This window comes from Erinaceus europaeus, chromosome 3 (genome assembly GCF_950295315.1).
Source record: "Erinaceus europaeus chromosome 3, mEriEur2.1, whole genome shotgun sequence".
In the NCBI taxonomy this organism is placed as follows: domain Eukaryota; kingdom Metazoa; phylum Chordata; class Mammalia; order Eulipotyphla; family Erinaceidae; genus Erinaceus; species Erinaceus europaeus.
The window spans coordinates 52,945,449-52,962,902 of NC_080164.1; the positions used below are offsets into that span (position 1 = coordinate 52,945,449).

The 17,454-nt window shown below is 37.6% G+C and overlaps 1 protein-coding gene across 2 annotated transcripts in view; it reads left to right on the plus strand.

Annotated features, from left to right (window-relative positions):
- Nucleotides 1–17,454, plus strand: part of PELI1 (pellino E3 ubiquitin protein ligase 1) — a 57,414-nt gene that overhangs the window by 19,406 nt on the left and 20,554 nt on the right. The window contains exon 1 of one of the 2 annotated variants that reach the window (XM_060187194.1): nucleotides 1,214–1,352. The exons of the other annotated variant lie outside the window; for it this stretch is intronic. The gene's annotated coding sequence lies outside the window, so the exon portion shown is untranslated. Of the gene's footprint in view, nucleotides 1–1,213; nucleotides 1,353–17,454 lie in introns of those variants that run through there. 2 annotated transcript variants of the gene reach the window in all.

Consider the following 17,454-nt stretch of genomic DNA (forward strand, 5'->3'; position numbering starts at 1 on the left):
ATTGTCAGAGTTCTATATATTGCTCTATATACCCATATTTACAGTGCACATGTGTTTTGCAGGTTTTTTTTCATCCTTTGGGTTACCTGTGGTGGTACTTTTGAAATGCATATTTCCTCAGTTTGTTAAATGAGGCTTCCCAGTTAGTAAAGCCCACAAAATATGAATTCATGAGCATCTAGTTAAAAAGCCATGACCTATCTGGTGGTCAAAAAGAAATAAATCTCCAGGAGTCCAGGTGGTGACACACCCACATGAGCACACACTGTTACTATGCACAAGGACCGGAGTTCAAGCCCCTGGTCTCCACCTGTCGTAGGGAAGTTTCACAAGAAGTCAAATAAGTCTACAGGTACTTGTCTTTCTCTCTTCCTCTCTGTCTCCACCTCCCCTCTCAATTTCTCTCTGTCCTATTTAATAAAATGAAGAAAGGAGGAAACAACAGCAAAGGGAGAGAAAGGGAAGGAGAAGAGTAAAGGAAGGTAGAGAAAAAATGGCTATCCAGGAGTAAATCACACCTTAAAGATTTTCTTCCTTTCCTTGTTTTAGTTGTCACCATGGTGTGCCTTTCATCAATCTTTTACCTGTCTAATTTTGGCTTTCTCTTTATAGTATAAAAGTACACAGAAACAATAGAACCAGGCCCAGGTAGTGGCACACCTGTTTGTTGTGCTCTAAGTTCAAGCTACAGGTGTCTCTCCTTCTCCTTGTCTCCCTCTTTTTATCCATCTTTCTGCTGAAAGAGTGACCAAAAGGGGAAAAAATGGCCACCAGAACAGTGGAGTCATGCAGGCATTGTACCCCAATGATGATGCTGGTGGCAAATAAAATAGAGAAGAATGGTTAAAAGGAAGGAAAAAGAAGAAGAGCTACAGGTGAACGCTTGACCATCTCATGTGAAATTCTCAAATAGTACAAGATGTAAGTTACTTGCTGACTGATATAATACCATTTGCTATTCCATAGCAATCATTGGTATAGTTTTTGGTTGGTGTTAGATGGAGTTAATAAGCAAAAAAGTAGGCACATCTAGATATATGGTAAAGACATTGTAGAATATCAAATGCTGTCTGTGTGAATTTGCCTTTTAGGTTAGAGGATCCTGATCTAAGTGTCACTGGTGAGGTGGAATTAAAGGATGAAATAGTTTACACACCTACTATAGGTGTGGCTAGAGGTGAAGGGACTATGAGGAATGATAACCTTGATTGCATCCTTGGTAGTATGCAGAGATCATTAGAGAAGAAGCACGTTGTTAAAGGTCAGTTGTGTCCAAAGGTGAAATAAAAGCCGAGTGCTACTAATAAGAAAAATAAGAGAACAAACAACTGAAAAGGCCTAGGAATTATAAGGTGAGTGTACTTTATTTATTTTTAATTTTCAGGGTATTAAAGGTATCACTGGTTCCTAACCTCAACTGAGATAACTGCCAAAAGTTCAAACATTGTAGATACATAAATACGTAGGAGAGTAGGTGGCAAGACAAGTAGGTGGTAAGATTCAGGTACACTTGCCAAAATTTGATTTCCACTAGTCAGAAGCTACTTAAAATTGAGTTTCTGTATGTGATTGGCCTCATTGGTGTTAATCAGACATATTTGTAAAGGAAGCATATGTGAAGGGGGAAGGGGGTCTTGAAAAGTATTTTTGTAAATAATGACCTATAAGCATCTTTAAATCACCCACATCTTTCTAGCAAATAAAATAACATATATAAATACGGTTGTTTCATACTACTATCAGATATTGGTAATATATTTTGTTATTTTGATTTTTATTAAAAGTAATTAGTTATAATTCCAATAGGAAAAAGAAGAGCTTAGAAATTTTTGTTTTCTTTTCCTTACAAATATGCTTCTTTTCACACTTTAAAAGTCACTTAGAAAATAGAACAAGTTAATCTTCTAACAGCTCTTTAAGAAAAAAATTTTCTCTCAGGAAATTAATTGATATAAAATACAAATGAAAATTTTATACTATTAATACTCTTTAATCACTAAGGTTCATGACAATAACATAAACTGTTAGTAGTGGCAGTACTTGCTGTAGGTATTGAGCCCAGAATATTTTTATGAAGATTGGCAGGTCTTTGGGTTTTATTGTGGAATCAATTCATCTACATTCTCTTTAGTATGAGTATTATACCTGTCATGTCCGGCTTCTTGAGCAATATCATCAGCCTCGAATCACATGACAGGTAGGATCACCAAATAACAAAGCTCTAAAATATGCCCACATCATTTTTACAGGTATGTTTCCTGGAGAACTTGTGTTTACATTGGCTAAAAAGCAGGATTTATTTCACAATAACCTAAGTGTGTCTGCTGCCAGCATAATGAACAAAAGAAATGCTATGTATATCCACTGAAGAATTGTTTTAGGGAATGTAATGTAACAAAATAATGGAATGCTAGAAGGCTACTGATTGAAAGTTATGGCTGTAGAGGATGGTTCATTTTGTGTCAATTGGCAAGAAATTATTAGATTTAGGGCCACTAAAACATATATATATATATATATGAAAACATTGACCCTTGGGCCCGAAGTTAAATTATTAGTTTAATGGATGGAGTGTAATAGACATTCTACATAAGCAGTTTACTCTTGCGACTTTATATCATCTTTTAAAAAATAAACTTTAGTATTTTTAAGTGTTTTGTTTATTTAGAGTAAAGAGAGAAATTTAGAGGGAAGGGGGGGAGGTAGAGTGGAAAGGAAAAACACCCACAGCACTAAGGCAGTGCTCATGAAGCTTCTCCCCTGTAGGTGAGGGACCAGGGACTTGAAATACAACTCCTTGTATACTGCAAGGAGCTCTGCTGGGTGAGCCACCACCCAGTCCCATGCATGCTCTTTCTCTCTTACCTCTTTTCTTCTTTCTTCCCTCCCTTCCTCCTTTCCTTCCTCCCTCCCTTCCCCCCTCCCTTCCCCCCCTCCCCTTCCTTCCTTCCTTCCTTCCTTCCTTCCTTCCTTCCTTCCTTCCTTCCTTCCTTCCGCTTAAAAACAAGGCAGATTTGCCTTTGACTTTATAAGGGCATGGACTAGTTCTCTATCACCATAAGATATAGGACTGTTTTCTTAAGAAAAAAGTTTGGGGGTGGGGGTTGGAGAGAAGGCGGTAACTCTTCAAAAAAATTTACAAATGTTAAAATCTAGGAGCAGCTAGTAAATTGGGTGCCTTCAGTGCTGTGACATTAAATCAACAATGATTTTTTTTGCCTGGCTCATGACCTGAGAATTAACAAAACTACATTTCCCAAGAATCTCTGTGTTGAGAATTCTGTGTCCTGGGCTGGGGAGATAACATAAAGGTTATGCAAAAGACTTTTAAGACCAGAGCAGTGGAGCAGTGTTCTTCCCCTCCTCTCTCTCTCTCTCTCTCTCCCCATTCTCTCTGTATTGTTCTTTCTTTGTATCTCTCATTAAAAAAATGAGTAAAATATTGAAGAAAACAAAAAAGAACAACCTGTGACAAAAAGCAGTGATGCCCATCTTCAGTGGTGCAAATCACAAAAGTGGTAGCAAATATGAATTAGCCAATTATGGACCATGGGGATGGGAAACTATGAGAGCTTTAAGTTAATCTTATACCATGCTGTCATCTCCCCCCACACACACACCTGTCTTGAGAACACACTGCCCTTCCTTCCCTGAAAAGGGCTGATGAATAAAGGTATTATCTCCCTGTCCCTGTTCAAAAGGCCAATACTCAAAAGGCCACGTTGAAAGTATATGAGCTGCTGCTTCACCTCCCTAGGGGACTATCTCTAAATAACTCTCCAACCCCAACATATGCAAGTGATTGAATCTCTTCTTTCACTTACCCTCTTCATGCCTCACTTGGCAAAACTCAAACTTTATCCCTTTAACCTCATCTGGTGAATTCTCACTGACCTGTGGCCATGTACACTCTACTACCACAGTCTACCAAACTACTTCATTCAGTATCTATTTGAAAAAGCAATACAATCTCAATTTACCACAATCTAGATACTGCTACTGCTTTTCCATGTTTATGAGCACTAAGTGAATTCAATTTATTTTTAAAGAAAAAAGCTGGAAATAAACAAGAATGAATCATGCTGAAAACATTACTAATATTCTAACGCCTGGGGCTATATAACAAGCAAAAGAAAATCTGACTCCTTTGATAATGTTAAAAAGTTACTATTTACATATTAATTGGATTCTTCTGTTTTTTAAAATATTTTTTATATTTATTTTTTTTATTTATTCCCTTTTGTTGCCCTTGTTTTATTGTTGTAGTTATTATTGTTGTCATTGTTGTTGGATAGGACAGAGAGAAATGGAGAGGGGAGGGGGAAGACAGAGAGAGGGAGAGAAAGATAGACACCTGCAGACCTATTTCACCGCTTGTGAAGCGACACCCCTGCAGGTGGGGAGCCAGGGCTGAACCAGGATCCTTATGCAGGTCCTTGTGCTTAGTGCCACCTGCGCTTAACCCGCTGCGCTACAGCCCGACTCCCGATTCTTCTGTTTTATGGAATGTTTCTTAACAGATTTGAGTACTGTTTTAAAAATAGGCTATTACACTATCATGGAAAGGTAGTTCAGTATCTTATATTTCTGACATTTATAGAGCATTTATATAGTTAATTTAGTCAGCCTTTTAAAAAGAACTAGCATACTCCTTTTTGAAGTACCTTATTTCTTATCTCGAAATTAAGTCTGTGTTAAAAATTGTTCTGTGTCCTCTATTCAAACACTAAGTTAGAAAAAATTGAAATCCAGAAATCAATTCCTTTTGCTATAGCAACAAAAACAATTAAATATCTAGGAGTAAACCTAACCAAAGAAGTGAAAGACTTGTATACTGAAAATTTTGAGTCACTACTCAAAGAAATTGAAAAAGACACAAAGAAGTGGAAAGATATTCCATGTTCATGGGTTGGAAGAATTAACATCATCAGAATGAATATATTACCCAGAGCCATCTACAAATTTAATGCTATCCCCATCAAGATCCCAAGCACATTTTTTTTAAATATTTATTTTATTTATTTATTCCCTTTTGTTGCCCTTGTTGTTTTATTGTTGTAGTTATTATTGTTGTTGTCGTTGTTGGATAGGACAGAGAGAAATGGAGAGAGGAGGGGAAGACAGAGAGGAGGAGAGAAAGATAGACACCTGCAGACCTGCTTCACCGCCTGTGAAGCAACTCCCCTGCAGGTGGGGAGCCGGGGTTCGAACCGGGATCCTTATGCCGGTCCTTGTGCTTTGCGCCACCTGCGCTTAACCCGCTGTGACCCAAGCACATTTTTTAGGAGAATAGAACAAATGCTACAAATGTTTATCTGGAACCAGAAAAGACCTAGAATTGCCAAAACAATCTTGAGAAAAAAGAACAGAACTGGAGGCATCACACTCCCAGATCTCAAACTGTATTATAGGGCCATTGTCATCAAAACTGCTTGGTACTGGAACATGAATAGACACACTGACCAGTGGAATAGAATTGAGAGCCCAGAAGTGAGGCCCCACACCTATGGACATCTAATCTTTGACAAAGGTTCCCAGACTATTAAATGGGGAAAGCAGAGTCTCTTCAACAAATGGTGTTGGAAACAATGGGTTGAAACATGCAGAAGAATGAAACTGAACCACTGTATTTCACCAAATACAAAAGTAAATTCCAAGTGGATCAAGGACTTGGATGTTAGACTACAAACTATAAAATACTTAGAGGAAAATATTGGCAGAACTCTTTTCCACATAAATTTTAAAGACATTTTCAATGAAACGAATCCAATTACAAAGAAGACTAAGGCAAGTATAAACCTATGGGACTACATTAAATTAAAAAGCTTCTTCACAGCAAAAGAAACCACTACCCAAACCAAGAGACCCCTCACAGAATGGGAGAAGATCTTTACATGCCATACATCAGATAAGAGTTTAATAACCAACATATATAAAGAGCTTGCCAGACTCAACAATAAGACAACAAATAACCCCATCCAAAAATGGGGGGAGGACTAGGACAGAATATTCACCACAGAAGAGATCCAAAAGGCCGAGAAACACATGAAAAAATGCTCCAAGTCTCTGATTGTCAGAGAAATGCAAATAAAGACAACAATGAGATATCCCTTCACTCCTGTGAGAATGTCATACATCAGAAAAGGTAACAGCAGCAAATGCTGGGAGGGTGTGGGGTCAAAGGAACCCTCGTACACTGCTGGTGGGAATGTCAATTGGTCCAACCTCTGTGGAGAACAGTCTGGAGAACTCTCAGAAGGCTAGAAATGGACCTACCCTATGACCCTGCAATTCCTCTCCTGGGGATAGATCCTAAGGAACCCAACACATCCATCCAAAAAGATCTGTGTACACATATGTTCTTGGCAGCACAGTTTGTAATAGCCAAAACCTGGAAGCAACCCAGGTGTCCCACAACAGATGAGTGGCTGAGCAAGTTGTGGTATATACACAATGGACTACTACTCAGCTGTAAAAAATGGTGACTTCACCGTTTTCAGTGGATCTTGGATGGACATTGAAAAAATCATGTTGAGTGAAATAAGTCAGAAACTGAAGGATGAATATGGGATGATCTCACTCTCAGGCAGAAGTTGAAAAACAAGACCAGAAAAGAAAACACAAGTAAAACCTGAAATGGAATTGGCGTATTGCACGTAATACAGGTCCATGAAGGATGATAAATGACATAGTGGGGGTTGTATTGTTAAATGGGAAACTGGGGAATGTTATGCATGTACAAACTATTGTATTTACTGTTGAATGTAAAACATTAATTCCCCAATAAAGAAATAAATTTTTTTTTAAATGTGGTGAAATAGCTCACTTGGATAGCATGCAGCTTTGCCAAAAAAAAAAAAAAATAGAAAAAAATTGTTCTGTGCATCCTCTTCTGTTTCTTCCCTTTTGAGCCACAGACTTTCTTAGAGAGGAGGTGGGGGGGGTGTGATTTCTTGCTTTAGCCAATAAAATCTAGAGTTATACAGTGTTTACCTCTTGCGTAACATCGCTGTACCCACACACATTAAGAAGTGCTTAAGTGAAAGAACACTGAGCAAACAGGCTATTCAGTGTGTGATTTCAAGTGTAATGGAGAGATGCTTTAATACTATCTGGATTTTATCCTCTGGTGAGAACGTTGTTTGTCTAGATTTTAGTTCTAGTGATGGACTAATGATGTAGCTGTTCTATGGTATAATTTTAACAGTCACATTGACAGTGCTTCAGTTTAAAGGTAAGGTTGTTAAATGAAAATTTTGATTCATAAGTTGTTTGTGTTTTCACATTTTTCACTTTAGAATTGTGTGATAATTAATTTCCTTCCGTTTTAAGGAGAGGGTTGATGATATTTCAAGTTCCAGGTCTTTGTGTTTTTAAGGGAAGATTTAACTTGTGATCTCACTTCCTATCAATCTTAAGGAAAGCATAAGAAACACAATTAGTCTTTATGCTATTGATTATTGGTCAATTGTGAAAATCTATCATTTGTATAATTTTTCTAGTCTGAGCTATTGCAGTTCATTCTTTGCATCCTTTAGAACAATAATGTCATGTATTGTTTTCTTTTGAGTTTTTAAATTTTATAATTATGTTGCTTTCTGAAAGAAATTGAGAGCCAGAATGAAGATACTATTCTATTTTGATTGACTATTGGCATTTACTCAGAATATAGCTTTTTGGCCATCAGTCTCCTTGACGTATCTCAAGGAGGGTGAAATATTTGAAATAACTACAATTTACTATTTAGACATTTTCTCAAAGCAGGAAAAAATTATAAAATAGATGAGTGCCTTGCTTTATACGGATTTTTACTTGTGAATATTTATTGCTCTTCCTCTGTGGTAGAAAGACATTTAATGATGTTACAAGGGAAACTTTCTGCTCAAAAAATGAGCAGTCACAGTTTCCACCAGTGTTTTGGGTTTTTTTTTTAGAAGCATTTTATTTTAATTAAAAGGTATAACTGAAATTTTTTCTTTTTATAGGGAACATGAAAAATTAATCTGCTTCCTAGAATATGCTGCCCAAAAATGTGTGCTAATTTTTTCATCATATTTTCTAATCTGTAAAGGAGAAATGTTATTGTCGTGTATGTGTAAAATAGAAATTAAGTCTGTGGCAAAAGAAAAGGTGCAGGTTAGGAGGAAAATTAGATAATTTACCTAATGGAGGTATTTGTAATTTGATAAACAATAATCAGATGGAGAGAGGAAATTAGTAGAAACGTTCCAGCTATATGTGATACATCCTTTTCCTAATAAAAAAAAAAAGAGTTAAATAGAAATAACATACTGAGTGATTTAAAATGTTCACTCTGCTAAAAAGAAAAAAAAAAAGATGTTCTTAGCCTCCCACACACAGTGTCTCTAAATTACTGCTGTAAAAATTTATCAGGAAAGCATTATGATGTGGTCAAAGAAAGATCAGCTGCTGCCTTTTAGAACTTTTCATGAGCCAAAGAGAAAAGTAAAACTCATATATGATGAAACTTTTGTTTATTATTGAAATTAATAACACTTTTCATCTTTTAATAATTATTTATCTGCATAGGTAAATGACATAGCTATTTAAAAACCATTGAGGATTCCATTGAATTTGAATTTTCGGCTGCATTTTTCCTTGTCTTTGCTCTTGAGAATGTGCATTAGAATTGTGAACTAGGAAATAATTTAACTTCCTTGTGAACTTGACTTATGTGTACTCTTTTTCTTCCATATAGAGAACCATACAGCATTCAAACTTGAATCTACTTACAATGATTTTTGTGACACTTATTATATTTCAGGGCATATTATATTTATTAAGAACAGTACAGGGCCAGGGGTGGCGTACCTGGTTAAGCACACACAGTACAGTGTTCAAGGTCCCAGGTTCAAGCCCCTAGTCCCACCTGTAGGGGGAAAGCTTCACAGGTGGTGAAGCAGGGCTGCAGGTGTCTATCTCTCTCACTCTGTCTCCCTCCCCTCTCAGTCTCTATCAAATAGATAAATAAAAGAACAGTACAAAATTAGGACTTTCTGTATAGTATCAGAATTACCAACAAAGAACAGATGTAAACTTTTGTTTAGGTACTGAGAATTAAAAATGAATTTCTGAGAAAACAAATCTTAGTGATGAGGCAGTGTAAGTTGAGCAAAACTATTAAGACCTACTAAATATTAGATATTTAGTTAATGGTTTACAGTGTTAATGGTTTACAATACAGTTGTTGACACATGGATAAGATTTCTCATCTCACCATGATAGGTGTCTGCAAAACACTCTCACCCCCAACTTAGGTCCTTTCCCACTATCATGCTCTAGAACCGCCCCCCTTCCCTCTTTCCCCAGGGTTCTTCACTTTGTGGCAGTACACCAAATAGGTATTTAACACACATTTTGGCTTTTTTTTTAATGTTGTATTAAGTCCTTGGAAATTACTTGTTTATTCTCACATTAGGACAATAGCACATATATAAACTCTTAACTTTTTTTAATCAGTGAATTAATAATAGTTTATAAGATTACAGCAGCATAGTTCTGTGCACCCTGCCTTTGACAGCTACCATAGATCTTACAAGTTTTGAGAAAATCACACTCTAGTACTTGGTAGTAAAAAAAGAAGAAGAAGAAGAGGAGGAGGAGGAGGAGGAGAAGAATACTTTCTTGTTGAATTAATTTCCCAAAGTAGGTCCCCCCCACCATATACTTTTAAACTCAGTTATTTTTAGTAATTCCAGAATGCTAGCTAGAATTTGAATTATAATCTTTGTTTTTTTACCCATTAGTGATGTTTACCATAGTTCCTATTTCTTAAGATTTCTTAAGATTTGGGGGTCAGGGGTATAAGCCAGTCAATACAAGCAAAGTAATGAGAATGATCTCGACAGAGCCAAAACCAAGTGCCATAATGAAAAAGGGGTAGCATAAGAATGGATGCTGAATTTAGAAAATGTTAGAATTTCCCATGGATTTTTTTTCTTTTTAAATCAGACAATTATAGACAAGAAAGTATACATTAATCACATAAAATAGTTCTCTAATAGTAGAATAAGTCATATTGTCATTAGCAACAGCAGAGGGACAGACACAAGTCATTCATGGCAGGCTGGCAAAGGGAAACAGGGTCTCTTCTTAGTTGGAAAAATGTCAGTTGTGCCCACCATGGCTTGCAGCCTGATTTGGTGGGGTGAGGGTTTTTTTTTTTTTTTAAATTAACTCATTTATTTGTGATGAAGACCAGAGTACTGCTTAGCTCTGCTATGTATTGGATCTAGGTCCTCAAGCATGCAAATTCTGTTTTCTACCACTATCTATCTCCCTGGTCCCCATGAATCTGTCTTTAGCCTGTTTTTGTTCCAGATAACTTTTTTTTATGATTTAAAAATTTTTATTAGGGAGTCGGGCTGTAGCGCAGCGGGTTAAGCGCAGGTGGCGCAAAGCACAAGGACCGGCATAAGGATCCCCGTTCAAACCCCGGCTCCCCACCTGCAGGGTAGTCGCTTCACAGGCGGTGAAGCAGGTCTACAGGTGTCTATCTTTCTCCTCTCTGTCTTCCCCTCCTCTCTCCATTTCTCTCTGTCCTATCCAACAACGACGACAACAACAATAATAACTACAACAATAAAAAAAAAACAAGGGCAACAAAAGGGAATAAATAAATAAAATAAAATATTTAAAAAAAATTTTATTGAGGGGATTAATGGTTTACAGCAAATACAATTAATAGTTACATGTGTGTAATTTCTCAGGTTTTTTTGCAAAACACAATCACCTCCAGACCAAGTCTTCTTCCACTCCATTATGCACCAGGACTAGAAAGCCTCCCACTAACCATCCCTCAGAGTCCTTTACTTTGGAGTGATACACCAATATGAGGGCTTTTGTTTTTTCCCCTTCTAAGGTTATTGCTGGGGCTCCAGGTACCTTCACTATGACAAATCTATTGCTCCTGGAGGCTGTTTTTTGCCATTTTTGTTGCCTATATCCAGGTAACTTTTTAATCTCACTGAATTTGCTCCTCTCTGCAGAATTTTGTTTGGGACTTCAGGGGAATTTCTAGTTCTTATTTCTAAGAAACATTATCATTTAAGGAACTCTGGTAATCAGAAGTGTTGAATACAGGCCAAGAATAAGCTAACAAACAAACCAAAAAAAAAGTGAGTCCACAGTTCTGTCTTTTGATAAACATTTTCTAGATGTGGGGAATTATATGATCATTTAGGGACAGGGTTTTATTTAAACTCACTATCTCTCCCCCAATAAGGAATACTGCCCCAGAATATGGCTACCACTAGACTATGGACCTACTTTTAATGCGTGTTTTTCTTCCTTGATGTTATCGAGAATTTTCCTCAGTGTAATGCCCTTCTTTCCCTTGGGCCCTCCCCCCACCCCCTCCCTTTTTTTTTTTAAACAGGCGTACAGAGTCGACTTCACTTGCCAAAGACTTAGTTGGTTACTACCAGAAAGCAGGTTGACCAATACATTGAGCATTGAGGAATTCAAAGAGGTTTGAATAATCTTAAAAAGCACTAGTCAGGGAGTCAAGCCATAGCATAGCAGGTTAAGCACACGTGGCACCAAGCACAAGGACCGGCATTCGAGCCCCCCAGCTTCCCACCTACAGTCGCTTCACAGGCGGTGAAGCGGGTCTGTACGTGGCTATCTTCCCCCCCCCCCCCTCCAGAGTTATTGCTGGGCTCGGTGCCTGCACCATGAATCCACTGCTCCTGGAAGCCATTTTCCCCCCTTTTTGTTGCCCTTGTTGTTATAGCCTCGTTGTGGTTATTATTATTGCCATTGTTGATGTTGTTCGTTGTTGGATAGGACAGAGAGAACAGAGATAAATGGAGAGAGGAGGGGAAGATAAAGAGGGGGAGAGAAAGATAGACACCCACAGTCCAGCTTCACCGCCTGTGAAGCAGCTCCCCTGCAGGTGGGGAGCCCGGGGCTCGAACCGGGATCCTTACACTGGTCCCTACACTTTGCGCAATATACACTTTACCCACTGCGCCACCGCCCGACCCCCAAGGTGTCTATCTTTCTTTCCCACTCTCTGTCTTCCTCTCCTCTCTCCATTTCTCTCTGTCCTATCTAATGACGACGTCAATAACTACAATAACAATAAAAATAAAACAAAGGCAACAAAAGGGAAAATAAATTTTAAAAAAGCACTAATCATAGTTTGTAGTTGTTACTAGTTTGTGTTGGAATGTAACGTATTTATTTAAGCTTTATTGAGTAATGGTTTACAGTATAGTCTCTTTTTCTTCTTTCTTTTCACCACTCCCATCACCAAAGGTCTGTGTCCCCATCTACACCCCTATAGATAACCACTGTAGTTCTCTCACAGTCGTAAGTTTATGTTGACATTTTGTTTTTTCATGTGTATACTTAATTCTCTATATCTGGATATGAATGACACTATTCTGTAGTTGTCCTTCACCCCCTTGCTTGCTTCACTAAGCATAATCCCTGATTCCATCCATTTTATCCCAAAGGACACAATATCATCTTTTTTATTGCAGAGTAGTATTCCATTGAGTATACATCCTATAACTTTTTTATCCAGTCACCTGTCAAAGGGCATTTTGGTTGTTTCCAAGTTAGTGATATTGTGAATAAAGCCACTGTGAACATGGAAGTTCATAATACCCCTTTGAATCAGTGTTATTATATATTTTGGATAAATGCCCAGTAGTAAGTAGAATTCCTGAATCATAAGGTATTTCTGTTTCTATTTGTTTAAGGATTCTCCATACTATTTTCCATAATGGCTGCACCAATTTTTACTACCACCAGCTGTTTAGTAGAGATCCTCTCTCTCCACATTCTCTCCAACATTTATATTCTCTTGTTTTGTTGATGGAGCCCATTCTCACAGGTTTGAGATAGAATCTCAATGTGGTGGGTTTTTTTTAAAGACTTTATTTTATTTTAAATTTTTTAAATTATTTATTATTGCATAGAGATGAGAAATTGAGTGGGGAGAGGGAAGTAAGAAGAGAAAGATAAACACCTGCAGCCCTGCATCACTATTCATGAAGCTTTCCCCCCTGCAAGTGGGGACCCGGGGCTTGAACCCAGGTCCTTACGTATTAGAGTTTGTGTGCTTAACAAGGTGCACCATTGCCTGTCCCTCTCAATGTGGTTTTAATTTACATTTCTCTAATGAGTGAATTGGAGCATTTCTGAATATGTTTGTGCGCCATGTGTATCTCTCCTTTAGAGAACCGTCTTATTCATATCTTCTGCCCACTTTTTTACTGGGCTGTTCTTTCTGTTGAACTGCATAAATTCTTCATAGATATTTGATATCAACCACTTGACTGAAATGTAATGTACAAATAAATATCTTTTCCCATTTACTGGGTTTCCTTTTTATCCTTATGGAATTTTTTCTTGATATGTAGAAGCTTTTCAATTTGATATAGTCCCATGTGTTCATTTTTAGTTTTGTTTCCCTTGTCCATGGGGTACACTCTCCAAATACGTCTTTAGTGTTAAGGTCCTAGAATGTTTCATGGATACATTCTTCTATGTATTTTATAGTTTCAGGTCTAATATCTTTGATCCAGTTTGAGTTAATTTTGCTGCATGCTGTTAGATGGTGGTAGTTTCATTTTTCAACATGTGATTTGTTCAATTTATCCAATGCCATTTGTTAAATAGACTTCCTTTTCCTCATTAGGCAATTTTGTATAATTTGCCTATACATGTGTGGGTTTAGTTCTGGGCTCTCTGTCCTGTTCAACTGTTCCATATGTACATTTTTATTCCAATACTACACTGTTTAACTACTGTTACTTTGTAATATAAACTGAAGTGATAAATTGTGGCACCTCCATTTTTCTTCTTTTCCCTCAGGAGTGTTTTGCTATGTATTTTTTTTGTAGTGACACACAAATTTTTGGATAAGTTGTTTAATTTCCTTGAAATATGTCATTGACACTTAATAGGGATTGTGTTGAATCTATAGATTGCTTTTGGCAGCATTGCCATTTTAGTGGTATTTATTCTTCCAATCCATTTACAGAGATGTTCTTCCTGTCGTCCACTATTTCTTTTAAGAATGTTTTATAGTTTAATTGAAAATGTCCATCTCCTTTGTTAGATTTATACCTAGTATTTTATCATTTTGGATTCAATTGTAAATGAGATTGCTTCCCTTTCCTCTGTCCTATCTTTTACATACAGAAATGCCACAGATTGGGTGGGGTTAGATAGCATAGTGGTTATGGAAAGAGACTCTTATACCTGAGGCTCCAAAGTCCCAGGTTCAATCTCTTGCACCACCACAAACCAGAGCATAACAGTACTCTAATCAAAAAAAAAAAAAAAAAAAGAAAGAAAGAAAGAAAGAAAGAAAAGAATAAAGAAATGCCACAGATGTATGAGTATTGATTTTGTAACTTAGTACTGAATTTATGGTTTCCTGTAGGTTTCTGGCAGAGTGTTTGGGGTCCTCTACAAATAATGATAGTTTTTTTTTTAATTTAAAAAGGGAGACATTAACAAAACCGTAGGATAGGAGGGGTACAACTCCACACAATTCCCACCACCAAATCTCTATATCCCATCCCCTCCCCTGATAGCTTTCCCATTCTCTGTCCCTCTGGGAGCATGGACCCAAGATCATTGTGGGATGCAGAAGGTAGAAGGTCTGGCTTCTGTAATTGCTTCCCCACTGAACATGGGCGTTGACTGGTTGGTCCATACTCCCAGTCCACCTCTCTCTTTCCCTAGTAGGGTGGAGCTCTGGGGAAACGGAGCTCCAGGACACATTGGTGGGGTCGTCTGTCCAAGGAAGTCTGGTCGACATCATGCTAGCATCTGAAACCTGGTGGCTGAAAAGAGAGTTAACATACAAAGCCAAATTGTTGAACAATTATGGACCTAAAGGCTGGAATAGTGCAGATGAAGTGTTGGGGGGGTACTCACTGCAGACTATTGTGTACTTTTGCTTTCAGGTATATATTTTGCCCTATATTTTTAGTTTATGGATACGTGTGAACATATGCTCTATCTCAGGGGACCGGGTCTATATCTCGGTTTTGGGACTTTGTTAGAAAGTGATCCACCTGGGATGGAATTAGAGAATACTATGAAAAGAAAGGTCTCACGTGAGTAATGAAGCTGAAGGTTGTTATTCCACACCTGAAGTATCTGGACACAGTCTGAAGTGAAGCCTGCTGAGGTGACACTTGTTGCGTTGATTAGGTTGTGATCAGCAGATGCAATATTATTTGATATGAATTGAGAGAAACATGCAGTAAAGTGGGCCCCACCCTAAAGCTCCAGGACTGGGAGCACTATAGGCTCTATAGTGGAGATGTGAGGTTCCTGCTGTCTTAGGGTTCGAGAAGACAATGGGTAGTTATTATCATCACATTATTTAGTAATTGGGTTAACTTTGAAAAGTCCCTTTGTTAGGATTTACTGTATAATGCCCAACATCTTGTATATAGCTGTGCCACCGGTTGCTTCTGTTCTCCCTGTTCTAGGCTTTTGAGAGAGTCAACATATCAAAGACTCAGCCTATGTATTAAAAAGATTCAGTCTGTCCTGTAAGAAGTTTGAGATATACAATCAACTTTTCCCCTCTCATATTAATTAGTGATTTATATGACTACAAATTAATAGGAGTGTGCATAAACACCATTCACACCACCGAAAGACTGTATCCCATCCCACCTCCCACCCCCAACACCCCGGGAAGTGGAATGTCCACCCTCACACTCACCCTCACCCCAGGGTTTTTACTTTGGTGCCCTACTCCAGATTTAGTCAAATCCTGCTTTGAGTTTCCCTTTCTGTTCATCTTTTTCAACTTTTGTTCATGAGTGGGATCATCCCATATTCATCTTTCTAACTTAGCTCACTTAACATAATTCCTTCTAGCTCCATCTAAGATGGATCAGAGATGGTGGGTTCATTGTTCTTAATAGCTGCATAGTATAAATAATGATAATTTAACTTCATCCTTTCCATTCTGAATTCCTGGTTGCAATGACAAGGACTTGTAGGACTGTGTTGAAATAGAAGTGGTGAGAGTGGAAAGTGGACATCCTTACCTAGTTCCTGATTTTAGGGGGAAAGCTTTCATTCCCCCTCCCCATTGAGTATGATGTTAGCCATGGGTTTATCATGTATAGTCTTTATTATGTTGAGGAATTTTCCTTCTACTCCCAGATTCTTAAGGGCCTTTATCATAAATGACTGTTGGACCTTATGAATGTAACTTACTTAGGACTTATTTAACAGAGGTGTACCTTCTAATATTTCCCCTAAATATTTGGTTCCCGACATAAGGTGTCTTACTTAAGAATCAGCCCCAACCAACATTATCTGGGGATATTAATTACTAGCATCAGAAAACCTAGACAGTAAGTCCAGGAGACCCTAGTTTTCCTACTTGTAAAGTAGTGGTAAATTATTTTACTTGATATAGTTGCTATAGAAATTAAATGAGTTTATGTATGTTGAATTAATACTGTGGGTTCAATCCTAACTCTACCAGATGTTTCTTGTCTGGCTTTGAACTACTTGGTCTTCCTGACTGACACTCAGTTTCCTTATCTGGAAAATTAAGTTAAAAAGATTTTTCCATCTAATTCACAAAGCTTTTGTGAGGGTCAAATAAAATAATCTTATGTGAAAGCATGTTGCTAATTAGCCATTCTACCCAAGTGCAAGACAGGTCTTAATCTAAGATTGATTCAATTGACACCCCTTTTGACTTAAAAGCATTCTCTTATGCTTTCCAAAGCCTGCTTTTAATTTTTCTAGATATGGGTCTCCTAGGTCAAGAAGATACTATTTTATCTGGCCTCTACAGATTAACCTTTTTCTAAATGTCAGGCCTACTCAGTTCTGATGTTACAGCTTCTTCTCTTGTCAGCTTGGTTCCAGATTCCTTCCCTTCAACTGCTGAAGAGAGGTTGCTACAATAATGAAATGTTTAAATGTGCAGAAATGTTAATCATTAATGACCATCAAGATAAGATGACAGTTTTCCATTCTCACACCCAGCCACCCTTAGTAATTCTCATATTGAAACTGCAACTACTTTCAAAGTCATTGCCTTTGCTAACACAAGACTTAGTAATAACCTTTTGACATTAGTCTGATTACATTAATAAGCAAACATTTATTAAATACCTTACCTGTATGTCAAACAATATGCTAATAAAAATAAGGGAGTTCTTTTTGAAACAAAGTGCCATCCCCAGTTTGAGGTTAGAATAGGGGAAAGTGGAAATAGAAAATTGAGACATTTTTGATTATCACAGCTTGGAGGTACAACTAGCATCCTGGAGGGCAGGTGTTTTGAAAGGCTAGGAATGCAAAGAGCAGCCCCTTTCATATCAAAATGTCATCTGTGCCAAGGTTGAGAAACCCTAGTTAAGAGGAACAAATAGTGTACACAGATAAGACATTAATTGCTTCCCCAACAGGATGAAAATAGATTAT